Here is a 16,662-nt window from a genome sequence, read left to right on the forward strand (position 1 = left end):
CAAGATTATAAGAGATATCCCACACATCAGCAAACATAGAAGGAGACACAGAGATAGGTGTAGAGAGAGACAGAGATAGCTCTATGTAGAGAGAGAGGGACGTAGAGAGAATGAGACAGATAGGCGCAGAGAGAGGAGGCGCCAAAAGAGGGGGCGCAGAGAGAGGGGGCACAGAGAATAGGATATTAAAGAGTGCTTTTCATTGAGCAGTGCAGAAATAGCTGCAATAGAGGTCTGTACAAATGGTGCAGTGTGTAGACACATGCAAAGGTAGGGGAAGGAAAGAGAACATGTGGATAAAAGCAGGAGTGTGGAAGTTAGAGAAATTAGAAAAGTTTAACAGAGGAGTGAGGAAACAGCAAGCAGAGAGAACAAGAGAGAGGTTACATTGGGATGACGTTCTGTGGTAGAGAGAAAATGCTAGGAGAGAGCTTTCAAATATTAGAGGACATGACTTGAGGGAGCAAATGTATAAATCAAAACCTGAGGGGGAGGTATAGCACGAAAGCTTGCACAGCAGATTATAGTCTTAAAGTTGCGTGTACCTGTCAGGGCATTCAAGAAGGTAAATTCTCACAAGTGCAGAGTTCATGATGAAATGCTGAATCCAGTTCCCCTCCAATTTAATTTTAATATAACTTATCCATTCTTCATTACTGCAAAAAGCAAACAAAACAAAACCACATTGCATTACTATTTTCAAAATGGATTGAATGGCATATTCAACAGTGACTGTGTGATGCCAATATTCCCCACTCACTCGTAGTGAAGCACTTATTGTACTAGTGTTGAAAGTAGGCCGGTAGAGTCAGGTACGCAGTACTGATAAAACAATAAGTGCGCGTCGTAAGTACCAGCTCCGCAACAGTGCGGGCATCACATTAGTGACGTGGATGAACATATATGGATAAGCCCATATTAAGGCATCACGTGACCAGAGCCGTCACTGACTGGGTATACGTAAAGACGCAGGGAGATGCAAGGAAAGGGAGGGAGAGAGACAGGGAGAAGATGTGAAACGGAGGAAGGCACGGATGGAGGGAGTTCTTCCGAGCTTCTGCGGGCCTCTCTCTTTCACTGGTGCATGCCGGGAGCTGGTCCCAACATCCACAAAGTGTGTGTGTATTATTGGTTGTATTTTATGGGGGTAGGAGGGTAGTGTGTATATTGTGTGTGTGGGAGTATTATATTGTGTGTAGAGGTGCAGAGGAGAGTACTAGATTGTGTATCTTGTGTAAGGGTGTTGTGTATATTGTGTTTGGAGCTATAATATTATTGGGGAGATTAGTATTGAGGAGGTATTATAGTGTGTATTGTGGGGAGTATTAGTGTGTGTATTGTTTGTGGGTGACAGATGCTGGGGGTATGCAGCAATCCCTGCACTGAGGTCCGAGGCGGCTCTGCATCGCTCGCACACACTGTGGATGACCAAGCATGTGCCCATGATAATCATGGCCTTAGAGGGATGAGTGTGTCAGAGCCTAGAAGGGGCATATATATGATGGAGGAGGGAGGAGGAGGAGGGAGGAGGAGGAGGGAGGAGGAGGAGATGATAGCATTGTAAAAGTTAACAAGATAGTTAGTTTAAGCAGAAAGTGAGGAGAGGTTAGAGATAAGGGTAGATGTCAGAGGAGAGAGTTCAATTAAGCTGAGGTATCGAGTAGGACAGGGGTGAGGGGAATGAGAGGTGGTGGATGATGAGAGCAGAAGAGGTCATGTACAAATAGACCTTGTTAGTCAGAGAGCAGTCATTCCAGAGGGCACGTGAGAAGTGAAGAGTAAAGTGAGACATGGAATGTGGATTACATTAGATGGGTTAATACGCTTAGCAGGGAGGTGGAGAGAGAGAGGCAAGAGGCAGAGAGTGGTGCAGGGGTTGAGGAAGAGATGTTGCATGTACCTTATCAGAACATTAAAGAACATCAATTCACACTGGTGCAGAGTTGATGATGAATCCAGTTCACCTCCAATTCAATTTTAACAGAAATGTTTCATTCTTCATTACTGAAAAAAAAGAAAAGTAAAAAACATTTCATTACTATTTTCAAAATGGATTGAATTCCCCCAACAATGACTATGTGTTACCAATATATCCCTCTCAGTCCCACTGCAGCATATACTGTACCAGTGTGAAAGTAGGAAGGTACACAGTACCGGTAAAACAATACGTGCCGGTACTATGCACCATATGAATTATAAGGGGATGTAAATCTCCCAGTCTCTCTCCATATCCGCAACAGAGCGGGCTCCGGTCAGTGGCATGGATGCCCATATATGGGTATGCTCATATTTGGGCATCCCATGTCACTGACCGGAGCCGGCTCTGAGTATAGGGATATATGCGGAGACGCACAGGTGCAAGGAAATGGGAGGAGGCACGGTGAGAAACAGGGAGAGACCACAGGAAGATAGAGGGCAACAACTTCCACAAGGTACTTGTATGGGTATAATTGTTTGTATTTTGTGCAGAGGGGGTAATTTCAGATAAAATACAATTCTCCACCCTCTACGAAACAATTCCACTTTGTTCAGTAAGCCAGAAAGTCTTGGTCCCATGTGGACTGAATTTAATGCAAATAAGGTCCTTAATACACAAGTAAAGAATAAAGTTACTTATTCTCTACTGTAAGAAGTGCCACATTGCCCACTATTTGGGTCCTGTGCCCAGATTGTGACCATGCATGGCAGAGGTGAGATTCCCCCAACTCCAATTTGCTACACTCTCCAAGAGAGATAATTGTGATCAGAGGTGGAACTAGGGGAGGGTGTGAGCAGGGTCACTGCCCAGGGAGTAACCTGACTGGGGGCACGGAAATCTCATTTAGTGCATATGTTGCGGCACTGCATTGATTGACCGGTCAATCTGCACTGCTGCCTGTCACAGTGACATCCTGATCGGGCACTGTGATCAGCTATAGCACTGACCCAGGTGAGATAGTTCAGCACTTTACAAGGAGGGAACAGATGTTGTGGGTGACAGATGCTGGAGGTAGGCCAAGACTGTTGGCCAGAGTAACGTGGAGACTTACTGCACTCTGCATGCCCATCCTCTCCCTGACATCAGGGGAAGGAAGTGGCCCTGGGGTGTGTGTAGGTATGCCAGATGTCAGTGTATGCATAAGTAAGTATGCCTGTGTAGTGGGAGGTGTAGGGGCGTTAAGCTGGAGGACTTAAAACAGGCACAAAAGCACATAGATACCTCTGATTATACCGCACCAAATGCTGATAATATCATGCTGTAGCTGCACTTTACAGAAGATGATGCAGATGTCATCATTGGTTGGTGGGTTCATTAAATCAATCCATCATATCATAACCACACTGTGCATATGATGTACTGAATCAGTAACACCAGGAAGACATCTCCATGTTAGGAGTAGAGTTGAAGTTAACAGAATATGTCCAGCACTGTGGTGTGTAGCCCATAAATAATAATTGTGCACATTACCAGAACAACATACTGTCAACTGCAAGATCATTTTGCTGCTTGTAGCGTATGCTCATCCTGTACAGTGTTGTAGTAGATCCGTCTCTTCAGTGTTCACTGCAACAAAAGTAAGACATTGCATTAATATTACAGACGTTTGGGGGCTGAAATCTCACTTCGCTGCGGACAATTTCCCTTTGCATAAGATTCTTGTGATTATGTCAATGATGATCAATAACTGCATCATAACACAGCCGCTCTATACAGAAGATGTACTTGCTCTCATTGGTCATTGAGGTAATATGTCACACAATGTACAGATATAGCAAGGATTATTTCTCCCACTTGTGCATTATGGCATTATGATGGGAAATGTTGTGAGATTCTGCATTATCAGCATCACTGAATCTTTTGGAAATTAAGTGATATTCTATGTTTTAATGCAATATTATGGGTGATCAGCCGGTAAAATAATAATAGCTTGCTGTATCTGTAGCCATGCTCTACCCATGATGTGCTGAACCAATGACTGCAGAGAGATTCAGAGTGCTAAACATGACTGGAACGCATCTCTGAATAATGGGCAGCAAAGCAGTGCAGAATAGGAGGTGAAAGTATTTAAAATGGAAGATCCTTAGCAGCTGTGTGGAGAGTAGACAGTACAGACTGACCAAGTAAATGGTAAAAGGAGTAACTTCAACATTACTTGGCTTTGTTCTCCACATTGAAGCTTTCCTCCTCTTTAAATCACTAATACTGATGCCATGTGTAACCTGTACTGAGAGTTATATAATCTACTGGCCTAGATGAAACCATATGATGCAAACAGGATCCATCCCACTCCAGATTCATAGAATTGAACCACCTCAACCTTTCATAACAATCACATAGAACTGCAGCTGTGCGCTACTGCACATGTTCTTGTTATGAATGGTAGTAGATGTGGTCCTTGGGTCTTTACTTCATACTGTAGCCACCCTCTACTCATGATGTATTGAATCAACGAAAACTTGCATGGTTCAGATCACAGGAAGGGGTAGAGTAGAGATGAAAATATTCAATGTGAAACCCGTAGCAGCCGGATTGTGTGGAGTCAATAAAACGACAAATACTAAATGGTAAATGAGAAATATACACATTGCTTATCTGTCTCTGTGTAGTAATTTTCCTTCTCTTCAACTGTCCTTCAAATTTTCTCTTTTGCAAGAAAAGGAACACATGGCTTCAATATTCACTTCTGTTCTGCAGTCATCCCTCCTGAAATAAAAGTTAAGCATTGCATTGTTATTATGATAATACATACAATAAACCTTGCTCCAAACCATTTGATGCAAAGCAAATCCACCTCCCACCCACAGCTGTGCTCCTTCTAGAGCATGCATGTCAAACTCCAGTCCTCGAGGGTCCCAAACAGGCCAGGTTTTCAGTAGGGATATCCTGAAAACCTGGCCTGTTTGCTGCCCTCGAGGACTGGAGTTTGACATCCTTGTTCTTGAGCTTCTACCACGCAAGTCATCCATGTGAGTGACACTGTACTGCAGTCCTGGTCTGCACACAATCTACTGAATCAATGACATCACACTGTAAAGGCAATCTACAAGATGTATTAGTTGTCCACACTTCCGAAATGTTACTTTTATGTCCAAATCACTTATTCCCATGACCTGATATTTGTATTTGTTATTTATAGGATTGTCACAAAGAGTTGATGAGGTCACCAAATGATAGTATGTAGAGAGAAAGAGAGATCTCAGAACAGAGCCCTGATGTATACCCACAGACAGATCAATAGAAGACGAAGACATGTTAGCAACAGAGATGGAGAATGTGTGACAGGAAAGTTATGATGAAAACCAGGATAGAACTGTGTTACGGATACCAAGAGAGAGTTTAGAATATGAAGGAGGAGAGTGATTGAGAGCATCAAACGCAGCAGATAGATCAAGTAGGATTAGTAGGGAAAAACCTTGGGAATTTGCTTTAAGCACAGTCTGTAGAACGAGCTGTACGAAAGGCAGGTTGTAAAGGATCCAGGAGGGCATGTGATTTAAGAATGTTGACATTCTAGCAATTAGGAGACAAACAGCAGGAGGGATACAGGGCGGTAGTTAGTAAGGCACATAGGGTGTAGGTTGTTTCTGAGAAAAGGGTGACCACTACAGGCTTAAAGTAAGAGGGTAAAGAGCCAGAGAATAGGGAGGAATTGAAGATGTGGGTGAGAGTGGGGACTAAGAGATGCAGTAAGGTGTGAGGGGATACGATCTAGAGGGCATGTGGTAGAGGGAGAAGAGAAGATGATTAGCTTCCAGCTCTGTAAGAGAAGAAAAGGAGTCAAATGCAGAAGGAGAATTAGGTAGAAGGAGAGAAGGGGGAAGGGACAGAAGGAATCTCCTTGTGGGTGGCATCCTCCTTGCCTCTGAAGTAGTCAAATGCTTGAGGAGAAGTGAAGGAAGGATGGCAAGTGGGAGGAGAAGGTCAGTGGAGGGAGTCAAATACAGAGAAAAAAACAGCGTAAATTAAATTTGAGTGTTGATGAGTGTGGAAAAAAGTAGTGTATTTAGCCCTAGAGAGCAGCTTTATACAGGACAGGAGACATTTTTACTGTAGAAAAATCAAACAAAGTGTGAGATTTCCTCCGTAGGTATTAAGAACAGCGAGTGGAAGTGTGATGAGTGTGTTTGGGAATTTAGCCAAAGGTGTGGGTTAGAGGGATGAGTGTGTCAGAGCCTATAGGGGGCATATAGATAGGAGGATAGCATTGTAAGAGTTAATAAGATTGTTAGTTTAAGCAGAAAGAGAGAGAGAGAAGAGAGAAGAGAGGTTAGAGTAGATGTCAGAGGAGAGTTTAATTAAGCAGAGGCAAATCAGTGGGACAGGTAAGATGCGGTGAGGGGAATGACTGATTGTGACTGATGAGAGCAGAAGAGGTTATGTACAACTAGAGCCTTGTTAGTAAGAGTGGACATTCCAGAGGGCACAGGAGAAGGGAAGAGAAAAGTAAGGAAAGGAATGTGGATTACATTAGATAGGTTAACACTCTTAGTAGGGAGGCCTGATGTGTATATGAGCCGGTCCAAGATTATAAGAGATATCCCCCAACATCAGCGAGCATAGAAGGAGACACAGAGATAGGTGTAGAGAGAGACAGAGATAGGGATATGTAGAGAGAGAAGGGCATCAAGAGAATGAGACAGATAGGCGTAGAGAGAGGAGACATAGAGAGAGGGGGCTTTGAGAGGGGGCGTAGAGAATGAGGGAAGGTGGAAGAGAATAGGATGTGCAGGAGAGCATTTCATTGAGCAGTGCAGAAATAGCTGCAATAGAGGTCTGTACAAATGGTGCTTTGTGTAGACACATGCAAAGGTAGGGGAAGGAAAGTGTATAGAACATGTGGATAAAAGCAGGAGTGTGGAAGTTAGAGAAATTAGAAAAGTTTTACAGAGCAGTGAGGAAACAGTAAACAGAAAGAACAAGAGAGAGGTTACATTGGGATGACGTGCTGTGGTAGAGAGAAATGCTAGGAGAGAGCCTCCAGATATTAGAGGACATGAATTGAGAGAGCAAATGTATAAATCAAAACCGGAGGGGGAGGTATAGCACGAAAGCTTTAGTATAGCACGAAAGCACAGCAGTTGATGAAGATTATAGTCTTAAAGTTGCGTGTACCTGTCAGGGCACTCAAGAAGGTCAATGCTCACAAGTGCAGAGTTCATGAAGAAATGCTGAATCCAGTTCCCCTCCAATTTAATTTTAATATAACTTTTTCATTCTTCATTACTGCAAAAAGCAAACAAAACAAAACCACATTGCATTACTATTTTCAAAATGGATTGAATGACATATTCAACAGTAACTGTGTGATGCCAATATTGCCTTCTCACTCGTAGGCCAGTACGGTCAGGTACCCAGTACTGATAAAACAATAAGTGCCCGTACTAAGTACCAATATGAATTATAAGGAAATGTAAAATCTCCAGGTCTCTCTCCATCTCTGCAACAGATATATGGATAAGCCCATATTAAGGCATCACGTGACCGGAGCCGTCACTGACTGGGTATACGCAAAGATGCAGGGAGATGCAAAGAAAGGGAGGGAGAGAGACAGGGAGAAGATGGGAAACGGAGGGAGGCACGGATGGCAGGCCTCTCTCTTTCACTGGTGCATGCAAGGAGCTGGTCCCAACATCCACAAAGTGTGTGTGTATTATTGGTTGTGTTTTATGGCGGTAGGAGGATAGTGTGTATATTGTGTGTGTGTGGGAGTATTATATTGTGTGTAGGGTATTATAGTGTGTATATTATGTTGAGGTGCAGAGGAGAGTGTTAGATTGGGTATCTTGTGTTAGGGGGTATTGTGTATATTGTGTTTAAGACTATAATATTATTGGGGAGATTATTATTGAGGAGGTATTAAAGTGTGTATTGTGGGGAGTATTAGTGTATTTATTATTTGTGGGTGACAGATGCTGTGGGTAGGCCAAGAGTACGGGCCAGACTAAGGTGGAGACTTTCTGTACTCTGCATACAGGACTCTACATGCACTGCAGAGGTGAAATTCCCCCAACTCCAATTTGCTACACTCTCCAAGAGAGAATATTGTGATCAGAGGTGGAAGATGAGCAGGGTCACTGCCCAGGGAGTAGCCTGTCAGGGGGCATGGAAATCTCTTTTGGTGCGTATGTTGCCACGTGGCATTGATTGACCGGTCAATTAGCACTGCTTCCTATCACAGTGACATGATCCGGTGCTGTGATCGGTTGCAGCGCTGACCAAGGTGTGTTAGTGCAGCAATTTACAGGGAGGGAACAGAGGTTGTGGGTGACAGATGCTGGGGGTAGGCCAAGAGTACGGGCCAGAGCAAGGTGGAGATATTCTGTACTCTGCATGCCCATCCTGCATGCCCAGGACTCTGCATGCATGCCAGTGGCTGTGGGGTGTGTGTGTGTAGGTATGCCAAGTGTCAGTGTGCATAAGTAAGTGTGCTGTGTGTGTAAGTAAGTTTGCCTGTGTGGCAGGAGGTGTAGGGGGGTGGGTGGCGGGGGGCGGTTCAGCTGGAGGACTTTACCCAGCACAAAAGCACATAGATGCCTCTGATTATATCACCCCAAATGCTGATAATATCCTGCTGTAGATGCACTTTACAGAAGATGATACAGATGTCATCAGTGTTTGGTGGGTTCATTAAATCAATCCATCATATAATAGCCACACTGTGCATATGATGTACTGAATCAGTAACACCAATCACAGGAAGACATCTCCATGGTAGGGGTAGTGTTGAAGTTAACAAAATATGTCCAGCACTGTGGTGTGGAGCCCATACATAATAATTGTGCACATTACCAGAACAACATTGTCAACTGCATGATCATTTTGCTGTTGTAGTAGATCCGTCTCTTCGGTGTTCACTGCAATAAAAGTAAGACATTGCCTTAATATTACAGAAGTTTGGGGGCTGAAATCCCACTATGCTAATGACAGTTTCCCTTTGCATAAGATTCTTGTGATTATATCTCAATGATGATCAATAACAACTACATCATAACACAGCTGCTCTATACAGAATATGTATTTGCCATCAATGGTCATGGAGGCAATATGTCACACAATGTACATATATAGCAAGGATTATTTCTTCCTCTGGTGTATTATTATGGGAGGGTGAGATTCTGCATTATCAGCATCAGTAAATCTGTAGGAAACTGAGTGATATTCTATTTTTTGATGCAATATTAGGGTAAAATAAAGCTTGCTGTATCTATAGCCATGCTCTACCCATGATGTGCTGAATCAATGACTGCAGAGCGATTTAGAGTGGTAAACATGACTTGAACTCATCTCTGAATAGAGGGTAGCACAGTAGTGCAGAGTAGAAGGTGAATGTATCTCAAATGGAAACCCTTAGCAGCTGTGTGGGGAGTAGACAGTACAGACTGACCAAGTAAATAGTAAAAAGTAGTAACTTCAACATTACTTGGTTTTGTTCTCCACTCCTGTTTTTCTGTTCTTTAAATCACTAATACTGATGCCATATGTAACCTGTACTGAGAGGTATATACTCTACTGGCCTAGATCAAATTAAATGATGCAAACAGGATCCCTCCCACTCAAGATTCATATGATTGCACCACCTCAACCTTTCATAGCAATAACATAGAACTGCAGCAGTGCGCTACTGCACATGTTCTTGTTATGAATGGTAGTAGATGTGGTCCTTGGGTCAGTACTTCATACTGTAGCCACACTCTATTCATGATGTATTGAATCAACAAAAATCTGCATGGTACAGATCACAGGAAGGGGTGGAGTAGAGGTGAATATGTCCAATGCGAAACCCTTAGCAGCCGGATTTTTTGGAGTCAATAAAACGACAAATACTAAATGAGAAATATACACATTGCTTATCTGTCTGTGTAGTCATTTTCCTCCTCTTCAACTGTCCTTCAATTTTCTATTTTGCAAGAAAATGAACACATGGCTTCAATATTCACTTCTGTTCTGCAGTCTTTCCTCTTGAAATAAAAAAGTTAAGCATTGCATTATTATTATTATAATTATTATTGACGATACATACAATGAACCTTGCTCCAAACCATGTGATACAAAGCAAATCCACCTCCCTCCCACAGCTGTGCTCCTTCTAGAGCTTCTATCACACAAGTTATTCATGTCAGTGAAACTGTACTGCAGTCCCGGTCTGCACACAATCTACTGAATCAATGACATCACACTGTGTCACACAATGTCATGCTAACGACAGGAAACAATCTTTGTATATATCTTTGTATATATAATAATAATAATAATAATAATAATAATAAAAAAAATAAGACAGGACAGACACTCCTACATTGCAATCAATAGAAAATAACTGGGACAGGCACTTCAAGGATGCATACGGTCCCGGATAAACTGTAGCTACCTATACACGTGTGCCTTGTCTCTAGACTCTGCATATATCTCTATTTATATACCACCCATTGTGTACTCAGCGCTTTACAAGAGAGACCAAAAAGTACAGGAAATTATTATACAATAAGTTCAACAAACAAAAACAGACAATAGGAAAGTAAATCCCTGTCCTGGGTAGTTTACAATCTAAGAGAAATGTAAGGAGACTTACAGAGAGACAACAGGTGGGGGAACAAGTGCAGTAGATGACAATGCTTGTCCTTAATGGTGGGTACTGTAGTATAAAGCACTTCTTGGGAACAATAGTTAGTGACTGAATGAGTGACAGTAGCAACGAGTAAAAGCTATAGAAATGCTTCATTTAAGTTGTGAATTTTAAGGTTGATCTTAAATGTGGGTGGAAGAGGGTATGTTGGCATATACTGAGTGTGTGTGAGTTTCACAGGTAAATTGATGGGAAAGGGTTTCAGGCAAGAGAGCGAGTGCGCAGTAGAGGTGTAAGAAGTATAATGGAGACAGTTATTAGTAGAGCTTAGGAGACGAGGAAGGGCATAACGAGACCAAAGATGATATGTAGGAAGGAGCAGATGAATAGAGAATAGTGTTGGACTGGGTCCTCAACTATAAAAAAATGGGTAACGGGTACCCGGCCAAAATGAAAGGTTCTACCCGGTCGGGTACACGGTTTGGCACTTACCTTCCGGGTGGCAGTGACATCTAGGATCAGCAGCAGTCCTGTGACGGTGGCAGCATCTGTGGTGTCTTCAGCTGGCGGGGGAGCTGCAGGCTCACAGACACAGCTTACCTGCTTCGGTGCTGTGGAAGTGATTCCTGCAGCTCCCCCCGCCAGGTGAAGACACCTCTGATGCTGCCAACATCAGAGGACTGCTGCTGCTGATCCTAGATGTCTTAGGAAAGGTAAGTATAAAAGATTATTTCCAGCTGCCCTGACATTACCCGACGCCGGGTATTACCCGACGCCGGGTATTACCCGGCCAAGTCCACTTCTCAGTGGCCGGTTTCGAGTAATGTCCGGGTAGCTGGAAATGTGTCGGGTAACGCCGGGTACTCGGTACACCACTAATAGAGAACCTTAACAAAAAGGTAAGGAGGAGAACTTTGTAGGTGATCTGAAACTTGATGGGAAGCAAGGAGAGGGATTTAAGGAGGAGGAGGAGATGAGCAGATACTGTTGTGGGAGAAAGGGAAATTATTCAAGCAGCAGAGTTTTGGATAGATTGCAAATGAGAAAGTTGTGAAGCAGGGAGCCCTGTTAGCAGTATGTTAACCCATACGATAAGGGCATGCATTGGCGTTTTAGCAGTAGATTGACAGAGAAAAGGGCAAATCTTGGAAATATTACAGAGAAAGAATCAACAAACTTTAGCCAGTGTCGTGAATGAAGATGGAAAGGGAAGAGTCAAATGTTACTCCTAGGCAATGTGCTTTCATGACAGGATGATGGTAGTACTGTTTACTGCGATGGAGAAAGGTGATATTAGGCCAGATTTAGGGGGAAATATGAGGAGCTCAGTTTTAGACATTAGGTTTAAGGCAGAAGAGTGTCATCCATGGAGGATATAGCCAGGAGGCCACCCGAAACTAGGAACTAAATTGCAGGAGTGACGGTAGGGTGGATAGGTGTGTGTATCATCTGCATAGAGATGATATCAAGGGCCAAAATAGTTGATAAGGTCAACTAGTGATAGTATGTAGTGAGAGAGGTCCCAGAACAGAGTCCTGAGGTATACCAACAGACAAAACAACAGGAGACAAAGACACGTTAGCAACAGAGATGGAGAATGTGTGATGGAGAAGTATGATGAAAACCAGGATATAAGTTTGCTGCGGATACGAAGAAAGAGTTTAGAATATGAATGAGAAGAGTGATTGACAGTATCAAAAGCAGAAGAGAGATCAAGCAGGATTAGTAAGTAAAATGGACCTTGGGAATTTTCTTTATGTACATAATTGGTTACATTGGGAAAGGCAGATTGTGAAGGGCCCAGAGGAGCATGTGATTTAAGAATGTTGATCAAACGGGAGATCACAAGACGTTCTAGCAATTAGGAGGCAAATGGTAGGACGGATACAGGGCGATAGTTAGAAATTCACACAAGGTCAAGGTTATTTTTGAGAATAGGGGTGACCACTGCATGCTTAAAAGGAAGAGTTGAAAGAGCCAAAGGATATGGAGGAATTGAAGATGTGGGTGAGAGTGAGAATATAGGATTGAGAGGGCATGTGGTAGAGGGAGAAGAGAAGATCAGGTTCCAGCTTTGTGACAGGAGAAAAGGAGTCAAGAGTGCAATGAGATCTAGATAGAAAAAGAGAGAGGGGGAAGGGAGAGAACGAATCTACTTGTGGATGGCATCCACCTTGCCTCAAGTGAGCAAAGGCTTGAGGAGAAATAAAGGATGGATGTTAAGTGGGAGGAGAAAGTCAGTGGTGGGACTCAAATACATAGAAGACAGTGTGAATGAAATTGGAGTGTTGATGAGTGAGGAAAAAGTAGTGTTTGACCTTAAAAAAAGGAGCAGAGTTTTACAGAACAGGACAAAGGTTTAGTGTAGAAAATCAGACTGTGAGATTTCCTCCATAGGTGTTAAGAGCAGCAGTGTGATGTGATGAAGTGTGATGAGAGCGTGCTTGTGAATTAAACCAATGCATGGGTTAGGCTGCGTCTATAGTAAGCACGCAACAGAAGGCAAAGTTAGCGCATGCCTGTCGCTCCAGCAATCCCTGCACTGAGGTCCGAGGCGACGGGGAGGCTCTGCATCGCTCGCACGCACTGTGGACGACCAAGCGTGTGCCCATGACAATCACGGCCTTAGAGGGATGAGTGTGTCAGAGCCTAGAAGGGGCATATAGATGATGGAGGAGGAGGGAGGAGGAGATGATAGCATTGTAAGAGTTAACAAGATAGATAGTTTAAGCAGAAAGTGAGGAGAGGTTAGAGATAAGGGTAGATGTCAGAGGAGAGAGTTCAATTAAGCTGAGGTATCGAGTAGGACAGGGGTGAGGGGAATGAGAAGTGGTGGACATTCCAGAGGGCACGTGAGAAGTGAAGAGTAAAGTGAGACAAGGAATGTGGATTACATTAGATGGGTTAATACGCTTAGCAGGGAGGTGGAGAGAGAGGCAAGAGGCAGAGGGTGGTGTAGGGGTAGAGGAAGAGATGTTGCATGTACCTTGTCAGAACATTAAAGAACGTCAATTCACACTGGTGCAGAGTTGATGATGAAATGCTGAATCCAGTTCACGTCCAATTCAATTTTAACAGAACTTTTTCATTCTTCATTACTGCAAAAAAAAAAAGTAAAAAACAATGCATTACTATTTTCAAAATGGATTGAATTCCCCCACCAATGACTATGTGTTACCAATATATCCCTCTCAGTCCCACTGCAGCACATACTGTACCAGTGTGAAAGTAAGAAGGTACACAGTACCAGTAAAACAATACGTGCCGGTACTATGCACCATATGAATTATAAGGGGATGTAAATCTCCCAGTCTCTCTCCATATCCGCAACAGAGCGGGCTCCGGTCAGTGGCATGGATGCCCATATATGGGTATGCTCATATTTGGGCATCCCATGTCACTGACCGGAGCCGGCTCTGAGTATAGGGATATATGCGGAGACGCAGAGGTGCAAGGAAATGGGAGGAGGCACGGTGAGAAACAGGGAGAGACCACAGGAAGATAGAGGGCAACAACTTCCACAAGGTACTTGTATGGGTATAATTGTTTGTATTTTGTGCAGAGGGGGTAATTTCAGATAAAATACAATTCTCCACCCTCTACGAAACAATTCCACTTTGTTCAGTAAGCCAGAAAGTCTTGGTCCCATGTGGACTGAATTTAATGCAAATAAGGTCCTTAATACACAAGTAAAGAATAAAGTTACTTATTCTCTACTGTAAGAAGTGCCACATTGCCCACTATTTGGGTCCTGTGCCCAGATTGTGACCATGCATGGCAGAGGTGAGATTCCCCCAACTCCAATTTGCTACACTCTCCAAGAGAGATAATTGTGATCAGAGGTGGAACTAGGGGAGGGTGTGAGCAGGGTCACTGCCCAGGGAGTAACCTGACTGGGGGCACGGAAATCTCATTTAGTGCATATGTTGCGGCACTGCATTGATTGACCGGTCAATCTGCACTGCTGCCTGTCACAGTGACATCCTGATCGGGCACTGTGATCAGCTATAGCACTGACCCAGGTGAGATAGTTCAGCACTTTACAAGGAGGGAACAGATGTTGTGGGTGACAGATGCTGGAGGTAGGCCAAGACTGTTGGCCAGAGTAACGTGGAGACTTACTGCACTCTGCATGCCCATCCTCTCCCTGACATCAGGGGAAGGAAGTGGCCCTGGGGTGTGTGTAGGTATGCCAGATGTCAGTGTATGCATAAGTAAGTATGCCTGTGTAGTGGGAGGTGTAGGGGCGTTAAGCTGGAGGACTTAAAACAGGCACAAAAGCACATAGATACCTCTGATTATACCGCACCAAATGCTGATAATATCATGCTGTAGCTGCACTTTACAGAAGATGATGCAGATGTCATCATTGGTTGGTGGGTTCATTAAATCAATCCATCATATCATAACCACACTGTGCATATGATGTACTGAATCAGTAACACCAGGAAGACATCTCCATGTTAGGAGTAGAGTTGAAGTTAACAGAATATGTCCAGCACTGTGGTGTGTAGCCCATAAATAATAATTGTGCACATTACCAGAACAACATACTGTCAACTGCAAGATCATTTTGCTGCTTGTAGCGTATGCTCATTCTGTACAGTGTTGTAGTAGATCCGTCTCTTCAGTGTTCACTGCAACAAAAGTAAGACATTGCATTAATATTACAGACGTTTGGGGGCTGAAATCTCACTTCGCTGCGGACAATTTCCCTTTGCATAAGATTCTTGTGATTATGTCAATGATGATCAATAACTGCATCATAACACAGCCGCTCTATACAGAAGATGTACTTGCTCTCATTGGTCATGGAGGTAATACGTCACACAATGTACAGATATAGCAAGGATTATTTCTCCCACTTGTGCATTATGGCATTATGATGGGAAATGTTGTGAGATTCTGCATTATCAGCATCACTGAATCTTTTGGAAATTAAGTGATATTCTATGTTTTAATGCAATATTATGGGTGATCAGCCGGTAAAATAATAATAGCTTGCTGTATCTGTAGCCATGCTCTACCCATGATGTGCTGAACCAATGACTGCAGAGAGATTCAGAGTGCTAAACATGACTGGAACGCATCTCTGAATAATGGGCAGCAAAGCAGTGCAGAATAGGAGGTGAAAGTATTTAAAATGGAAGATCCTTAGCAGCTGTGTGGAGAGTAGACAGTACAGACTGACCAAGTAAATGGTAAAAGGAGTAACTTCAACATTACTTGGCTTTGTTCTCCACATTGAAGCTTTCCTCCTCTTTAAATCACTAATACTGATGCCATGTGTAACCTGTACTGAGAGTTATATAATCTACTGGCCTAGATGAAACCATATGATGCAAACAGGATCCATCCCACTCCAGATTCATAGAATTGAACCACCTCAACCTTTCATAACAATCACATAGAACTGCAGCTGTGCGCTACTGCACATGTTCTTGTTATGAATGGTAGTAGATGTGGTCCTTGGGTCTTTACTTCATACTGTAGCCACCCTCTACTCATGATGTATTGAATCAACGAAAACTTGCATGGTTCAGATCACAGGAAGGGGTAGAGTAGAGATGAAAATATTCAATGTGAAACCCGTAGCAGCCGGATTGTGTGGAGTCAATAAAACGACAAATACTAAATGGTAAATGAGAAATATACACATTGCTTATCTGTCTCTGTGTAGTAATTTTCCTTCTCTTCAACTGTCCTTCAAATTTTCTCTTTTGCAAGAAAAGGAACACATGGCTTCAATATTCACTTCTGTTCTGCAGTCATCCCTCCTGAAATAAAAGTTAAGCATTGCATTGTTATTATGATAATACATACAATAAACCTTGCTCCAAACCATTTGATGCAAAGCAAATCCACCTCCCACCCACAGCTGTGCTCCTTCTAGAGCATGCATGTCAAACTCCAGTCCTCGAGGGTCCCAAACAGGCCAGGTTTTCAGTAGGGATATCCTGAAAACCTGGCCTGTTTGCTGCCCTCGAGGACTGGAGTTTGACATCCTTGTTCTTGAGCTTCTACCACGCAAGTCATCCATGTGAGTGACACTGTACTGCAGTCCTGGTCTGCACACAATCTACTGAATCAATGACATCACACTGTAAAGGCAATCTAC

The 16,662-nt window shown here is 43.2% G+C and overlaps 2 long non-coding RNA genes across 3 annotated transcripts; both read right to left on the minus strand.

Annotated features, from left to right (window-relative positions):
• Nucleotides 1-603: 603 nt before the first annotated feature.
• Nucleotides 604-4,673, minus strand: LOC142478263 (uncharacterized). 2 transcript variants are annotated; one of them, XR_012793032.1, is made up of 4 exons: nucleotides 4,565-4,673; nucleotides 3,449-3,544; nucleotides 1,901-2,004; nucleotides 604-656 (listed from the first exon to the last, which is right to left on the minus strand). It is a non-coding gene; the product is annotated as an uncharacterized LOC142478263 (long non-coding RNA). The 2 variants fall into 2 exon arrangements; XR_012793031.1 differs by lacking the exon at nucleotides 4,565-4,673 and having other exon boundaries at nucleotides 3,449-3,697.
• A 2,425-nt stretch (nucleotides 4,674-7,098) lies between these two features.
• LOC142478262 (uncharacterized) lies at nucleotides 7,099-15,301 on the minus strand. Its single transcript, XR_012793030.1, has 5 exons — nucleotides 15,086-15,301; nucleotides 13,531-13,642; nucleotides 9,822-9,939; nucleotides 8,771-8,835; nucleotides 7,099-7,204 (listed from the first exon to the last, which is right to left on the minus strand). It is a non-coding gene; the product is annotated as an uncharacterized LOC142478262 (long non-coding RNA).
• Between the last annotated feature and the right edge of the window lie 1,361 nt (nucleotides 15,302-16,662).

The sequence above is a fragment of the Ascaphus truei genome, unplaced genomic scaffold (assembly GCF_040206685.1).
Source record: "Ascaphus truei isolate aAscTru1 unplaced genomic scaffold, aAscTru1.hap1 HAP1_SCAFFOLD_2343, whole genome shotgun sequence".
NCBI classification, from domain to species: Eukaryota; Metazoa; Chordata; class Amphibia; order Anura; family Ascaphidae; genus Ascaphus; species Ascaphus truei.